This window comes from Puma concolor, chromosome E4 (assembly GCF_028749965.1).
Source record: "Puma concolor isolate L17-30 chromosome E4, mPumCon1.1.hap2, whole genome shotgun sequence".
Classification (NCBI taxonomy): Eukaryota; Metazoa; Chordata; class Mammalia; order Carnivora; family Felidae; genus Puma; species Puma concolor.
Genome location: NC_141683.1, coordinates 21,403,037 through 21,418,952, shown reverse-complemented (window position 1 = coordinate 21,418,952; position 15,916 = coordinate 21,403,037). Strand labels below are relative to the sequence as shown.

At 38.5% G+C, this 15,916-nt stretch overlaps 1 long non-coding RNA gene across 1 annotated transcript in view; it reads left to right on the top strand.

Moving 5' to 3' along the window:
- LOC147572488 (uncharacterized) overlaps positions 1-15,916 on the top strand; it is a 378,016-nt gene that overhangs the window by 72,941 nt on the left and 289,159 nt on the right. The window lies entirely within an intron of this gene.

The window sequence follows — 15,916 nt, the reverse complement described above, 5'->3', positions numbered from 1 at the left end:
CCCAGACACTGAAAAGCCAGTGGGTATTCTCAAGGATCCTTCTTATCATGTCTTAGAGACTCTCCCAGACAATTTACAAAATGATATTTTCTTATAATGTCCTCATTAATGAATTTGCTCTGATATTTATTTCCCTAGCAACTTACACTTCTTGAAAAGACTTGTTCCATGTAATATCATATTCAAAGTTGTTTTTATTGCTTGAGTAGAAGCTTCTTGAAGGCTATATCTTAATGCCTAAATTAATATCTGAAATTGCATGAGGTAAGAAATGAAACAAATCCCAATTCCTATGTTAAATGACACTGGGACCAAGCAAAAATTATTATTATTATTTTTGTTTTGTTCCAGGAAACTGAGACCACAAACTAACTAACACTTTATGTATAAAAATGAATAGGTTTCTCCTCAGGACTGCTTTGAAGAACAGCCTGCTTACCAGTGTTCATTTTAAGACCTCAACTTCACTGTGACCAACAATCCAAAATTATGTCATTAACTCTGCCCATTCTCACATGGTTCTCTGCTTTTTGAAACCCACCTTAAAATCATTCAGCATGCATCTTCTAACTCTGTAACGTATATAACCTATAATCCTATAAATATCCTTCTTTTCCCTAATTTTCTACTTTTGGAGATTTTAAGACATAAAGGTGGTGTTCTTGCTTGCTGCAGTAAGTTCAGGAAACTTATCTTTTTTTTAAATAAAGAAATTCTCTTATTTTAGAGAGGGAGAGAGAGCATGTGAATTGGGGAGAGGGACGGAGGGAGGGAGAGAGAGAATCCCAAGCAGGCTCCATACTCAGCGCCAAGCCTGATGCAGGGCTTGATTACATGACCACATGACCCTGGGATCATAACCTGAGCTGACATCAAGAATTGAACACAATTGGGGCACCTGGGTGGCGCAGTCGGTTGAGCGTCCGACTTCAGCCAGGTCACGATCTCCCGGTCCGGGAGTTCGAGCCCCGCGTCAGGCTCTGGGCTGATGGCTCAGAGCCTGGAGCCTGTTTCTGATTCTGTGTCTCCCTCTCCCTCTGCCCCTCCCCCGTTCATGCTCTGTCTCTCTCTGTCCCAAAAATAAATAAACGTTGAAAAAAAAAAAAAAAAAAAGAATTGAACACAACCGACTGAGCCACCCACGTGCTCCAGGAAAGTTATCTTTTTTTGATGATTAGGTATTTTGATTGTCTTCACAGGGGCTATTGACCAAGCTAACAAATATTTGTTAAATGAATGAACGGGAGAGAGATAACTACTGGTATTTCCATTTAATAGATGCGAACACTAATGCTTCATTAAAGTAAGTAGCCTATAGATTCAAGCTCATTCAGCCTTTCTGCAAAGCACAATTTGCATGTGGCTCTTCTGAGATTTCTTTCTTCTTTCAAGATTGCCTTAAGGTTGCTTAAGCCTGGGTCAGCATGTGTTATTTGGGAGGGCGGAAAAAGGGGATAAAGTATGTTTGTACCATGTGAATTGTCTTGACTACCTCCTTTAGGGAGTGAAACTAGACTTCGGGCATATGCCTATTACTATTACTCTTTCACCAGTTTACATGGGAAACATAAGATATAGAGGAGTTCAGGGGCACCTGGGTGGCTCAGTCGGTTAAACATCTGACTTCGATTCAGGTCATAATGTTATGGTCTGTGAGTTCGAGCTCCACATCGGGCTCTGTGCTGACAGCTCAGAACCTGGAGCCTGCTTCAGATTCCGTGTATCCCTCTCTCTGCCCCTCCCCTGCTAACACTATCTCTCTCTCTCTCTCAAAAAATAAATAAACATTAAAAATTTTTTAAAAAAATATAGAGAGGAGTTCATGATGAAATATAGAATATGAGAATATGGTGAAGAGGAAATACACTGAAGACTCTAATGAATGCATTCTCACCAGGGGATGATATTGCCCCCAAGGGGTAAAAATTGGTTTCTGGAGGATCAAAAAATCTCAGCTATTACAATGGTTGGTAGCCTTATAAAGGGCTATAGTACATAATCAGATATACCAGATATGTATCTAACATATCGAAATTTCATGGGGAGGGGGCAATTAGGAAAAAAAATGTCTAAGAGGTCTTCTTAGGCAGATGACAATGAAAGAAAAGGTTGAGAAGTGCTGCTCCAGTGACAATTTCTTCTAGATGGCCATGATTAAGCACTCTTCACATTCAGTTCAAAGATTTTAGATCTAATACTGGATTGGGTGCAATCATGCATGGGCCCACAAAAGGCATTTAGTTGTTAAAAAAACCCTGCACATTTTAAAAAAAGATATTCTTAAGTAGAAAGAACGGTAGCTGGGATTTCTTAGTACTTCCATAAGCTTGGTTATATATGTTGTTAAGTCAGAAACTGCAGTGTGTGTGTGTGTGTGTGAGAGAGAGAGAGAGAGAGAGAGAGAGAGAGAGATGTCAACTTTTCTAAGACAGAAATCTCTGAAAACTTAGCAGACTCACCTGACCTTGATGATGGGTCTGGTAAAACAGAATTCACAGAAATTTATTGGTAAAGAGATTAACCTGAGTACACCAACACTTTAGCAGACTGTGGAAAAGGCTATAAATGAAGTAAATCATTAGAGACCATGGTTTCCTTGTTCTGGAAAAAATAACAAGCCCCAATATTTACTGTACTCTATCACATTAGCAAGATGTACCAGGCAACACTAATCAATCACAGCTGCTGGAGAGCAAATAATTAATATGTCTCATTATATTATTCATCCTCTCAGCTAGCAGAAGAACTTGATAATGGGGTCTCTGTGTGCCACTTGACTGGTTGCATTTAATTTGGATTGTAGTCAGAAAATGCTCAAATATTCTTAAAACATGAAATGGCAAAAGATGCTAGTCTGAATTTATTGACATATGGTCAACTAATTTCTTTCTAAATAATTAATTTCCAGGAAATATGAGGTGCTAAAATAGATACCATCTACATAAACATATTTTACTGAAGTAAATTATCCTGAAAAGTGGTCCTTCAACTACCTTAATATTGTGTAGGTATGATACGGGAGATAAGACTTAGTTTATAATGTAATAAAGACCATAATAATATGAGTTTTTATGAGGTTATTTTCTTTTTCTGCAGAACCCCAGATATAGATTATTATTTTAAACAATGCAAAATAATAGACCTACACTTTCAATTTGTAAACTAACAATTATTGTGTTTCATGCCTCTCAGATTGCAGTTTTAAATGATCATATTCTAGGCAGCTATATTTTCCCATTTGCATAAAGTAAAAAAGATACAGCAATAGAAAAAGAAGCTTATTTATGAACATTTATTGAAGTCCTATCATAAGCTGGTCAGTTTATTAGATACTTTACATGTGTTATTGAGAATAATATAATCTTCACAGCAACTCTGTGAAGTAGCTTTTATCCACTGATACTACTTAAAAAAAAAAGACTTTATTTTTTTTGGAAATTTTAGGTTCATAGCAAAATATAGAGGAAGATTAGACAGGTGTGGTGGTAGGTGCTGATGGGCCTTGTAGTCCATGTCAAAGATTTTGGAATTTTTCCTTGAGTGCAATTGATGTCACTGGAGAACTTTGAAGGGTGATATAATCCTGCACATTTTCAAATGAACACTCTGTTGTGTGTGTGTGTGTGTGTGTGTGTGTGTGTGTGTGTGTGTGTGCGCGCTTGCGGGCACGCACTTTGGAAAGTGGTGAGAGTGGAGAGGTAGAAGCTGGAAGGCCAATTAGGAGACTACTGCAGTAATCCAGGTACAATATGGCAGTGGCTTGGAGTAGGTCAATGTAGTGAAGATGATAAATAGTGATAGACTTCAGCATACATTTCAAAGGAAAGAAGATGGGATTGCCTGATGAATTGCATGTGGCATGTGACAGAAAGAGCAAGCTCAGGAGGAGTTAGGGTTTGGACTAAATCTTTGTGTTTCATGCATTGCATTGCCAGGGGTTGCTGTGAACATTCAGAAGTGAGAGAGAGGTGATGTTCTAACCTGGGGTGATCATGGAGGACTTTGGGAAAACATGGTGGGATTTAAACTGGATATTGAGGAACAGGATACGTTTAAGCTAAGAAGAAAGGGGGCCGAAATTTCGGTCTGGTGAAATGTAACAGAGAAAAGAGGAACTTGGGGTGCCTGGGTAGCTCAGTCTGTTAAGCATCCAACTTCAGTTCAGGTCATGATCTCTCAGTTTGTGGGTTCAAGCCCTGCATTGTGCTCTGTGCTGACAGCTCAGAGCCTGGAACCTGCTTCCAATTCTGTGTCTCCCTCTTTTTCTGCCCCTCCTCTGCTCGCACTTTGTTTCTCTCTCTCTCTGTCTCTCAAAAATAAATAAAACATCACAAAAAAGAAGAAGTGCAGAACTTGGAAGAGGCAATGATGTTTCCCGAAATGAGGAAAGTTGAGAAGGAATAGACTTTGGAGGAAGAGCAAGATTTTGGATACATTAGTTTTGAAAGTTCTTATTAGATACCCAAACTATTTATGGATCCTCAAACATTTCATACTCCTTTTATTTGTGAGAGTTGTTTGTCAGAAGCAGTAAACCAAGAACAAATAGTACTGTGCTCAAAGTACTTTATAATCTCTTTGTCTTTATTTTCTTTAGTTATGATTCACATGTAAATGATTTTAGCAATTCCAGATCCTATTAGGAGATTGTTTAAAAAACACTTTTCTCTCTCACAGTGATTTAGTTGACAATGATACTCCATGTTGTCCTTTTAAACCACTTAGTTATTTTTCAGAATTATCCCTAGCTCTGATATTTAGAAATCCTTGTCTACTATTTATCATTATTTATTGTAGAGGAATGGTTCATTATGTTTTCTATTAATATGATTTAGTTTTTCCCTGAAAATTTATATTACTTCGTTAAAGCCATGAAGCAACTTTAACATCATTGAGTTCTTACTTATGAAGCCCGTTTCAGAGTGCTTTTTCATTGCTTTTGAGAGATACAGATACTTGAATGGAGATTTGTTATTGATAATGAATGCTTTTCCTAAATCAATGACATCAAGAAGTATTTAATAACATTTTGTCCACCTGGTACTAGATGTGGATTTCTCCAAGCAGAAATTCAGCTTAAAGGATAAAAGTAAGTTCTGGTTTTTCCACTTCTAGCTGTGTGGCTAGAATAAATTGCTTAATGCCTCTACAGTCTCAGTTTTACCTGCTATACAACAAAGGTAACAGTGGAACCAAATTCATAAGTTTGTTGTGAGAATTGGAGGAGATCATCTGCATGCAGTGATTGGCACAGCACCTGGCACATAGTAAATGCTTACTAAATTATATTATTATTATTATTATTATTATTATTATTATTATTATGGTTGTCATCATCACAAAAGGGCAGAATACCGTATCAAATGTGTTTTGTTGCATTTACTCCTTATGAAGTGTTGATGTGGTTTTTGGTGGATGTGAAGATGGAATCTGTTCTTTCCAAAATTTTATAATCTACTTGCAGAAATAGAGTACTATTCTTGAAAAGAACATAATGATAAAATATTGAGAAGTAGTTCAAGTAGTTCAAGAGAAAAGTTATGATGAAATAGCATGAGATTTATGAACCACAAATTTCACTGATAATTATTATGGTGAGCATCTGGAGAGAGAGATGGTTTTCTACACGGAAGTGATCATGGAAACTTTGGGAAAATATAGTGGGATTCAAACTGTATGTTGAAGAGGAACAGGAGTTGTTTAAAGCCAAGAGAAAGGGGGCAGAAATCTCAGGCAGGTGAAATTTAACAGGGAAAAAGGCAAAACAGGGAAGAGGCAAGTGTGTTTATAGAAACAATATAAGAGTGTTATGATTTCTTTAAAAAAATTTTTTTAGTGTTTATATATTTTTGAGAGAGAGAGTGTGAGCAGGGGAGGGTCAGAGAGAGAGAGGGGGGACTGAGGATCCAAAGTGGGCTCTGTGCTGACAGCAGTGAGCCCAATGTGGGGCTCAAACTCACAAACCATGATATCATGACCTGAGACAAAGTTGGACGCTCAACCACCTGAGCCACCCAGGTGCTAGAGTGCTATGATTTCTATTAAAGTACAGCAGGCTTTTTTGATGAGACATCTTTCTAAAGTTCTATTGGCAAAATAAAGTATGCTTAGGTGTGGGATTTAAGATACAAAACAGGTGTAAATTAGGGAAGGGAAGCAAAAATAGTATAAAAACAGGAAGGGGGACAAAACATAAGAGACTTAAATACAGAGAACAAACTGAGGGTTGCTGGAGGGGTTGTGGGAGGGGGAATGGGTTAAGTGGACTAGGGGCATTACGGAGGACACTTGTTGGGATGAGCACTGGGTGTTATATGTAGGGGATGAATCACTGGATTCTACTCCTGAAATCATTATTGCACTATATGCTAACAAACTTGGATGTATATTAAAAAAATAATAAAAAAGTATGAAAACTAGAAAGGTAAATGAATGAATATAACTCACAGGAAATAAACTCGAATTAAAAATTTCCATACTAAAGATAAAAAGTTTGGAAAACTTCAGTGGGATTCCAAGCACTCCTTATTCAAAATTTTAAAATTTATTTTTCTAACGGCATAACCATTATGCCTGGGTTTTCAAGACAACCACTTGAAAGCAGAGAAAAGTCTGTCTGTGCTTGCAAATAAAAACCTTTTTAAACAAATGTTTATTTATTTGCCTTCTTGAGAGAGAGAGAGAGCACAAGTTGGGGAGGGGCAGAGAGAGAGGGAGAGACAGAATTCAAAGCAGGCTCCAGGCTCTGAGCTGTCAGCACAGAGCCTGATGTGGGGCTTGAACTCATCAATTGGGAGATCACGACCTGAACCAAAGTCAGCACTTAACTGACTGATTCACCCAGGCGCCTGGCAAATAAAAAACTTTTAAGATCTTTGTTATTACTACAAGTTTCAGGTCTTTATTTTCGAATTCAACTGCCAAGGCTGACCATTTGCTTTCTGTGCTCTAAGTGCTCCCTTGAGCCACTTCTTGTTACTCATGAAGCAGGGGAACGCCGGAGAAATGCAAGTAAAACATCTTGGTTATTATTTCACATTTTTTTCCTGCTACAAATGCTACCTAATAATGAGGGTCAGATTGACTGAAATATAAAAACAATGACAGATAAGATAAAATGCTTGGTGATATTTTAATGAAAGCAATAAATTTCCATATTTTGCACGTATAAAATTAGACACACATAGTTTGACGATGAGAAGTTCTACGTGAGAGTACACTTGTCAGAAGACTGTGACTTTAAAGGGATGACAAATGATTAACTTTTGGTCGTGTAATTTGGAATTTATGAGGCAAGTAAATGAGAAAAGTACATTTCATGTACAGGAAATGACACAGTGGAGAGAAGTCATGTGGGTTTGAGGGGCTTGTGAGCAGTTTCTAATAGCTAGAGCACACACACTGTGTGTGTGTGTGTGTGTGTGTGTGTGTGTGACAGAGAGAGAGAGAGAGAGAGAGAGAGAGACTAGAGAGATGACTGCTAGACCAACAGAGACAGACAGACAGTCAGAGAGAGCCAGCACAAGAAAGCATGAGAGAGCAAGCAAATGAGATTGGAATGGTAATCAATCATGGTGGATGCAACGCGGAGTTACTGTTTGACAGGGTTGTGGTTGGGAGCCACCTCAGGGAGAAGAGTGTTCCCATCTTTCAGAAGAAAACTGTCGTAATCCATGCAAGAATGGTGGGAATAAGAACTAAGGTAGCCACTAAGTGGAAAAATGAAGACAGCGAGACATTTAAAGCAGAGCAGACAAAACTTGGTTACAAACTGGGCTTTGGGGCCGAAGGAGAGGAAGGAGTCTTAGATGACTCTCTGGGTTCTGACTAAAGTGACTGGGTAGCGTCATTTAGTTAGCAAATATTTACATATTAAGTGTTTTTAAACTCTTTGCTGGGCTGACAGCTTCTCAGCACATAAAGGTAACTGAGAGTTTAGTGGAAGGGTAGGCAAGTGAACATAACAATTATATTATGGGTGATGCCATTTGTTCTGATAAAGAATACAGGAAGTACAGGAAGCAGAGACGAATTACAAGGAAAAACTATGCATTCAGTTCTAGATGATCCAAAAAAATGAGAGAGCTCTGGAACCGCAAAGTGAGCACTGGAGGTTATACTGAAAAGCAGTGAGGGCTGGAGAAACAAGAATGAACAAGCAACTGGAATCAGAAGGACCTGGGCTTGAATTGTTGCCTGGCTCCATCACTTGTTAGGTTTATGATTTCAGGGAAGTGACAGTTTCTTCATCTGAAAAATGGGATTCAGATCACCCACCTTTCTGAGTTATTAAGGTTGAGTGATGATAAAAGGGTGCACCTTAAATGGTTCCAAAATGGGTCTGGAGTTCAGGTAAGAGATCTAGGCTGGGGAACTTACATGATCGATGATGCTTCAGGAGGAGAGAGGAGACTGTTTTGGACATATCTAGCTTAGCAAGAGGGGCCTTGGTGATTTCTGAGAGTCTGTTATCTGAATGATTGTTCAGTTCACATACTCAGATTATTCAGTTCAGTTTGAATGATTTCCCTGCCTTTGGGAAGACAGAGAATTACTGAAGACAGTAATCTCTTAAAATTAGGTGTTTATGATGTTTTTTCTTAGGGTGCACATAAGAGCGCACATAGCAGTAACTGTTGCGTATTTCGTTGAAAGAATTTTCTTTTTTTTTCAACGTTTATTTATTTTTGGGACAGAGAGAGACAGAGCATGAACGGGGGAGGAGCAGAGAGAGAGGGAGACACAGAATCGGAAACAGGCTCCAGGCTCTGGGCCATCAGCCCAGAGCCTGGTGCGGGGCTCGAACTCACGGACCGCGAGATCGCGACCTGGCTGAAGTCGGACGCTTAACCGACTGCGCAACCCAGGCGCCCCAAGAATTTTCTAACCTATATTTCTCTAAGATCATGCCTGCACCCATCACTATTGAAATGATGACAATAGCTCATTTGAGATCTGTCAAGAAGAGCAATTATCACTTAGTCACGTGACAGTCCCCTCAATGTCAGGCTGATTTGCAAGCATATGACTGAAAAAAAAGTTGCAGTTTTGGTCTTTAATAAGCAAAACTTCATTTGATTTATGGGAAGAGCATAGATGTGAGTCAGAAAGTGCTTAATTTTACTGCTGGCTTGGTTTCTTGATTCCTTGAGTGAACTTAGACATGTTTTAAATCTCTCTGAACCTGTTTTCTCAAGGTTAAACTGTAGTTAATAATAACTTCCTTGCACATGTATTGTGAGTCCTGAATGAGATAAGAAATGCAAAATGACTATCACAGTGTCTGGCACCTAGAAGCTTCCAAGTTTTATTCCTGAAAACAGAACCTCAGAATCCTTTTTGGTTTTTTTCCTCTCAAAGAATACGCACTGATGGCACTCTTCCCCAAAGCTTGAAGCTAATAATAATCATTCCTTTGTGGCAACCTTAGAAACAAACTGCCAAACTGAAACATAAAAACTGGGCGAGCACATACACTCCAATTTTAGATTTAGTTCCTGGGGATGTAACTTGCATATGAGTGCCCTAGAGTCCGGGATGCTAGGAGATAGTGTTAGGCACACAAACAGGCTGTATTTACCTTAACTGTCTTGTATTCTTCTCGCTAGTTGAGGTCTGTGAGAAAGAACTCAGTTGCAAGTGCTGTCAGAGAAACACATCAACGTGTCTGATAGAGCTAAATGCATTATTTATTAGAAGCAGTAACATGAGCTGTAGTCCTGTCTAGAAGTCAAATTATCCAGTAGATTTTCCCACCTCGTTGCGGGTGCCATTCCTTTTAAAGTATAAGTTTCAAACTAGGTATGTTTATAGATATGGCATATTCCTTTCTTGCACTGAAACGTTTCCTTTCCTTATTAAGAATGGAAGCTCTCTAAGGAAGGGGGTTTACCTTTACAAGAGCCGCTTCTGTACTGTCATAACATTTCTGCAGGGCTCTTATTTCTTCATTTCTCTTCCCTCTCTTCTAGCTTTTGACACCTGACACTGCTGGTCTCTCGGTTTACACTCCTACTCCCTCTGCTTCCTCTTACAAACTGCCTTTTGTTTTTCTCTTGCGTGCGAACTCTTCTTTCTTCCTTCTTAATTCTCTTAAGCCATTCCTTTCTAAAAACACAATCTCTCTCTTCGTAACTACCTTTTAAGGATCACAACAATCCACCAGGTACCACCGTCTGCACATCTGAGTCCATCAATTCACTTATTCCTGTAGCTCTCCAGCAGGGAAGTTTCCATTACCGCCCTGCTACCGGATTTTTATTTGCATGCTTGAATCTCGCCACTCAAGCACTGGCCTATAGAGCAGCAAACACCCTGCTCTTGGGGCCCTGTCACTCTCCGGCTCTGTGCACTGAGGGTGAAAATGCATCCTGGTAGGATTATTTGGAGGTTCAAGTAAAATAGCGAACTATTCTTTCTAAGGCCCATAAACTGCTAAAATTCGAAAATGCCCTTGATCAAGTCTTTTTTATAAACATACTAGGTTGTACTTGGATAGATGATCTAAGCCCTAAGTGAATCGGTTCCTCATTTTAAGCAAAACTTTAGGGCAAGGCAACAATGGCAGGGCCTAGATGTTGGATGGTGTCTTTAAAAGGGACAAATGCTGGGTGTATGGTTAACAGATAAGAACCGCCTCCGATGAGAAAGATGCTGCTTATTAAAATTAAATAAAATGCTCTCTTGATTTCTTATTTTATTTTCTCCAGATTCTTTGGCCATACCCTCTAGATTCTTTTAGCACTTTGTTTCTTTGGCTTTGGGGCTTCCAATGATACTTTCCACTATTTGCCCACATCTCTTTCCCCAGGACCTCAAACTGAAGATGCAGCCAGTTGGTACTGACTATGGCCATAGCCCTGCTCTTTTTTCTCCCAGGATAACGGGGACAGCTGTGGGTTGCTGCATGGTGAGGACCGTGACCTCCAACCTCTTGGTAGGCTCATAGCTTGGCTCCTTTACAATTGCCTTCCCTGTCATCCATAAATGTATATGTGTATTTAAATATCTGGTTTTAGCAACATATTTGCCAATTAAACGGAAGATGTTCCATCCTATTACTGCAACCTGAGCATAATTATATCAGCTCCCTTGTAAGTCTTTCTAGCAGAGACCCAAGCATCAATGGTATTTTAAACCAATTCTTGTGAGTTTATTAGCAGTAACTAGAGATAGTTTTAATAGTGATCCTCCATATTAAAATGGTCTGTATAATAATGGCATTTTAAATTCGAATGCATATTTTTGTATATTAGGTCACTGTACACTTACTTTCCATGTGGCTTATTTGTGGGAGGCTGTACTTATAATGATGAAAGTATTAGAGTTAGAAAAATCTTGGTTCTAGTGAGAGGTACTGGAAAAATTATTTAACTTCTCAAAACCTCAGATTTGTCACCTTTGGTTAGCCTTGTCAGGAGGGAGGAGCATAACAGTTATGTGGGGAGGATCCCTTGACTTTCGCTAGAGCATCCCCACCCCTTTCACCTTGCTACTCTCTATGCTAGTATCTTGTGGTTTTTTTTCCCTAGCATTTCTCAAACCTGATACGGTTTTCTAGAATTACTATCTTATTACATAAAGACAATGTAAGCCCCTTGAGGGCAGACACATTTTCTGCTTGGTGTGTTGGTGAGTTCTTATCTCTGACAACTGTACTGATGTATGGCAAATGCTCAATAACTATTTATTGGATGTGTGAATAACATATGCAAATACTTAGCACAGTATCCACTACATATTACAACTCAGTAAATAATCACTAGTAGTACTATAAATGTTGTGATGAGCTTCCATGAGAATTAATGAAGAGTTATTAATGTTATCTTGCTCCTTAAGGTTCCTTTGGGTTTCTACTCTCTGTCCTGCACGATTTCACTATAAGATCTCTTCTGGTCATTGAGTCAGCCATGCTAACAGTTCCTGTTCTACATTTCTGCTCTGGAATCCCGCTTACAACACACGGGCATCTCACACTCAACCTGTTTCCCAATCCTGCTCATCCTTCTGAGATGCTTTTTTTTTTTTTTTTCGGCTAATGGCTAATGGCATCTGTACTCACCTTGATACTCAGATTAGAAACTTTGGATCAACCTTGATCATTCCCTGTATCGGATCAGTTCACTATTTCTCCCTTGCTTTTCCTCGCTTGCCTAGCTTAGACTATCATTGTCTCTCATTTGAACTTTTACAGTAACTAATAAAATGGTTACATTTTATTAAGCACACTCTCAGGACTTTATATGCACATGTAAAAGCCTACAAGGTAGCTGTTATAAATGTTATTGCTATTATCATCTAACAGATGAAGAAAAAACAAGGCTCAGAGAGATTAAACAGTTTCCTTAAATTCTCACAGTTGCTATGTGTTAGAGCCAGGATTTGGACTTAAATTGGTCTGATTCAAGAGCCTCCAACCATCTGTTAAATCTTCCTAATTGCCACAAGATTTCCCTTTTTCAGCCCTTGTTCCAATCCACTCTGTTTTCTCCTTTCCTCTGAGTGATCTCTTAGTTATTCTTCAAGAGTCGTCTTAAACATCACCTCTTCTTTTTTTTCTAAATTCTGCTAGGCAGAAGTAGATGCTTCTGCTGGGACTGCACAGCACTCTGTAAACAGGTCAACCTCGGCCATTATTATTTTGGGTTATTATTTTGTATTTCAGTTATCAGCTTACATCCTTGACAGCAGAAGCCTCACCTAATTAATGTTTGTACATACAATATCTGTACTCAGCAGGAGCTAGATAAAGTTTTGTTAAAAGAATATTTCTAGGGGCGCCTGGGTGGCGCAGTCGGTTAAGCGTCCGACTTCAGCCAGGTCAAGATCTCGCGGTCCGTGAGTTCGAGCCCCGCGTCAGGCTCTGGGCTGATGGCTCAGAGCCTGGAGCCTGTTTCCGATTCTGTGTCTCCCTCTCTCTCTGCCCCTCCCCCGTTCATGCTCTGTCTCTCTCTGTCCCAAAAATAAATAAACGTTGAAAAAAAAATTAAAAAAAAAAGAATATTTCTATAAATATTTAATGAGGAATTTAATACTTGCTCTTTATTTCTATGAGAATGCTATTAATTTTTTTATACAAAAATGTATAATTAGCATTTAAAATACTTATTTTTTAAAAAAATATTTTATTTCTTTTTGGGAGGGAAAGAGAGCATAGTCAGGAGAGGGGAAGAGAGAGAGGGGGACAGACGATCCCAAGCAGACTCTGTGCTGACAGTAGTGAGCCCAATGTGGGGCTTGAACTCATGAACCACAGGATCACAATCTGAGCTGAAGTCTGAGGCTCAACCAACGGGGCCACCAAGGTACTCCTAGAATACTTGCTTTTTTAAAAAAAATTTTTTTTAATTAACGTTTATTTATTTTTTGAGACAGAGAGAGACAGAGCATGAATGGGGGAGGGTCAGAGAGAGAGGGAGACACAGAATCCGAAACAGGCTCCAGGCTCTGAGCTGTCAGCACGGAGCCCGATGCAGGGCTCGAACTCACAGACTATGAGATCATGACCTGAGCCGAAGTCGGACACTCAACTGACTGAGCCACCCAGGCGCCCCAGAATACTTGCTTTTTAAGCTAAGTCTGTTCTCCTTTGGTTTTCTACTAACAACATAGGAAGATTTTAGTAAGCAATCCCTTTCCATTTGTGTCCCCAATTTCCATGTCCTGTTTGGTATCTGGTGACTTCTAGTTACCCTGATATCTTTCTTGTCTCAGACTATTTTCCTATACCACCCTATAGGCCTACATTCTATTTCTCAAGCTTTACTTTCTGCTAGGCAACAGGTAACGTGTCAACACTAGTGTTTCATTCTTCACTTACAGCTTGAATTTCAAACCCGTTTTCATCTTCTATGACCAATGATGGATTTCAGGTCCTAGATATAGGGAAGATATTTTTGGGCAGTGGTATCTTATGATTTCTTCAAATCACACCCTATTATGTCTTTGGAGAAAGCTTTACATATCTCTTTTCTATAATCGTTCTTCCAAAATTGGTAAAAAGTCCTTAGCAGTTGATGAAACTATGGTGTGACTGATGAATTATAAATAGGAAAGTGTTCATCTCTGCCAACATGTTTGAATCTGAATTGTACAAATCTCTGTCACTATCTTCTTTGGAGAAGATAAGATTTTATTTTTATGCAGATACAATGAAGGCTTATCTCATATATCTCCAGAGTTTGAAAATGTATATTTAAAAATAGAAGAAAGTCATAAATATATTCATGTTCTGATATCAGAAATTTAACAGTACGTTTTTAACTTATTAATCTCAGAGTACTTAACGATAAAACAAATACAATGTAAAAAATATGTTTATATGGGCTTATCCTTATAGCCATTTGATAAATATCATCAAGTTTTGAACTATTTTAATAAATATCCTAAGGAAAATGAACAAGATTTAGTAAGTTATTAGTTTAAAATGATCTGAAGGGGCGCCTGGGTGGCGCAGTCGGTTAAGCGTCCGACTTCAGCCAGGTCACGATCTCGCCGTCCGGGAGTTCGAGCCCCGCGTCGGGCTCTGGGCTGATGGCTCAGAGCCTGGAGCCTGTTTCCGATTCTGTGTCTCCCTCTCTCTCTGCCCCTCCCCCGTTCATGCTCTGTCTCTCTCTGTCCCAAAAATAAATAAAAAACGTTTAAAAAAAAATAAAATAAAATGATCTGAAAAATATTTTAATTGTTATTAACATAAAACACATACTTCCATGTAGAATTCTTGAAAGGAAAACAGTTTAAATTCTGTTACTAAGTAAAAAATTTCAGAACTCCCTTAACCAGTGTTAAATGCAAAATAGTTCATTATCTACTTCCTCATGAAAACGTTGATTTTTGGAAGAATTTCTTCCCAAAATGAGCCCAAACTTGTACAGAGAAAAAGAATAAATACATTAGTAATGGGATGTAATAAAGTGCTCATTGTGTGTGGCCCAGTCAAACCAAGTAGTCCCTCCCCTTTATTTGATGGATGAGACAAATGAGAGCTCCTGTTACTAATGGTACAACATCAGCTGAGTGGTCGGGAACCAATCCATGGCTTTGTTCCTCAGCCCAAAGCTTTTTGTTTCATGTTACCACGTGGCACCTTGTTGACCCAATGTGAGATGAAGGTCTTGGGATAGCTAAACAGAGAGAGACCCTATTCGGGAGGAAAAATCAGTGCGTAAGCAATACTGAAAGTTCTAGACTTATCCTGTATTGGAGTATAAATACCCCCTAGAGGGGACAGATAAGTAGTAAAGAAGGCTGATTATTCCAATTCAATTTATTGGTTGTGTCAGTGGCTGACTTGGTACGATTTGAATGAGAAGGGCTCCAGGTCTTCTGAAACTGCTCAAACTATATGTATTATGGCTATACATGTATAACACTTCTTAAATATATGTCCATAAATACATTAATTTGCTGACAGAGTGGGATAAAACTGTTTGAAACATGTGTAAACTTTTTTTTTTTTATGGCTAGGCATCATCATCAACTTCAGATATCTAAGATGTCAATCTGTATTCTTATATTGGTATTTTTAACAGAAAATAAAACTCAGTGAACTATGTAAAATTAGACTACTATGGTAACACTTTTTACTTTAACTAAGATCCATATTAATGAATGATATACTTTTTCATGGAAATATCTTTTAAACAGTTTCTTTCTCAGAGATAACCCCCAAATATTTATTGTGTTATAATAACCCTTTGCTGATTGAGAAGAATTATCGTTAGTATTCATTTTCATGCCATACAGCATAAGTTTATAGGTATTTTAAAATAGTAATGCTATTTCAGTCAAATCTGAGACATGAGAAACACTTTTCATAGTAAAACTAAAAATCCTGAACAACAATTTTATATGGTTAAATTTTTGGAAAATTCATAGTAAATATTTTATGTATTTTGTTCTTCATTAAAAACATAGA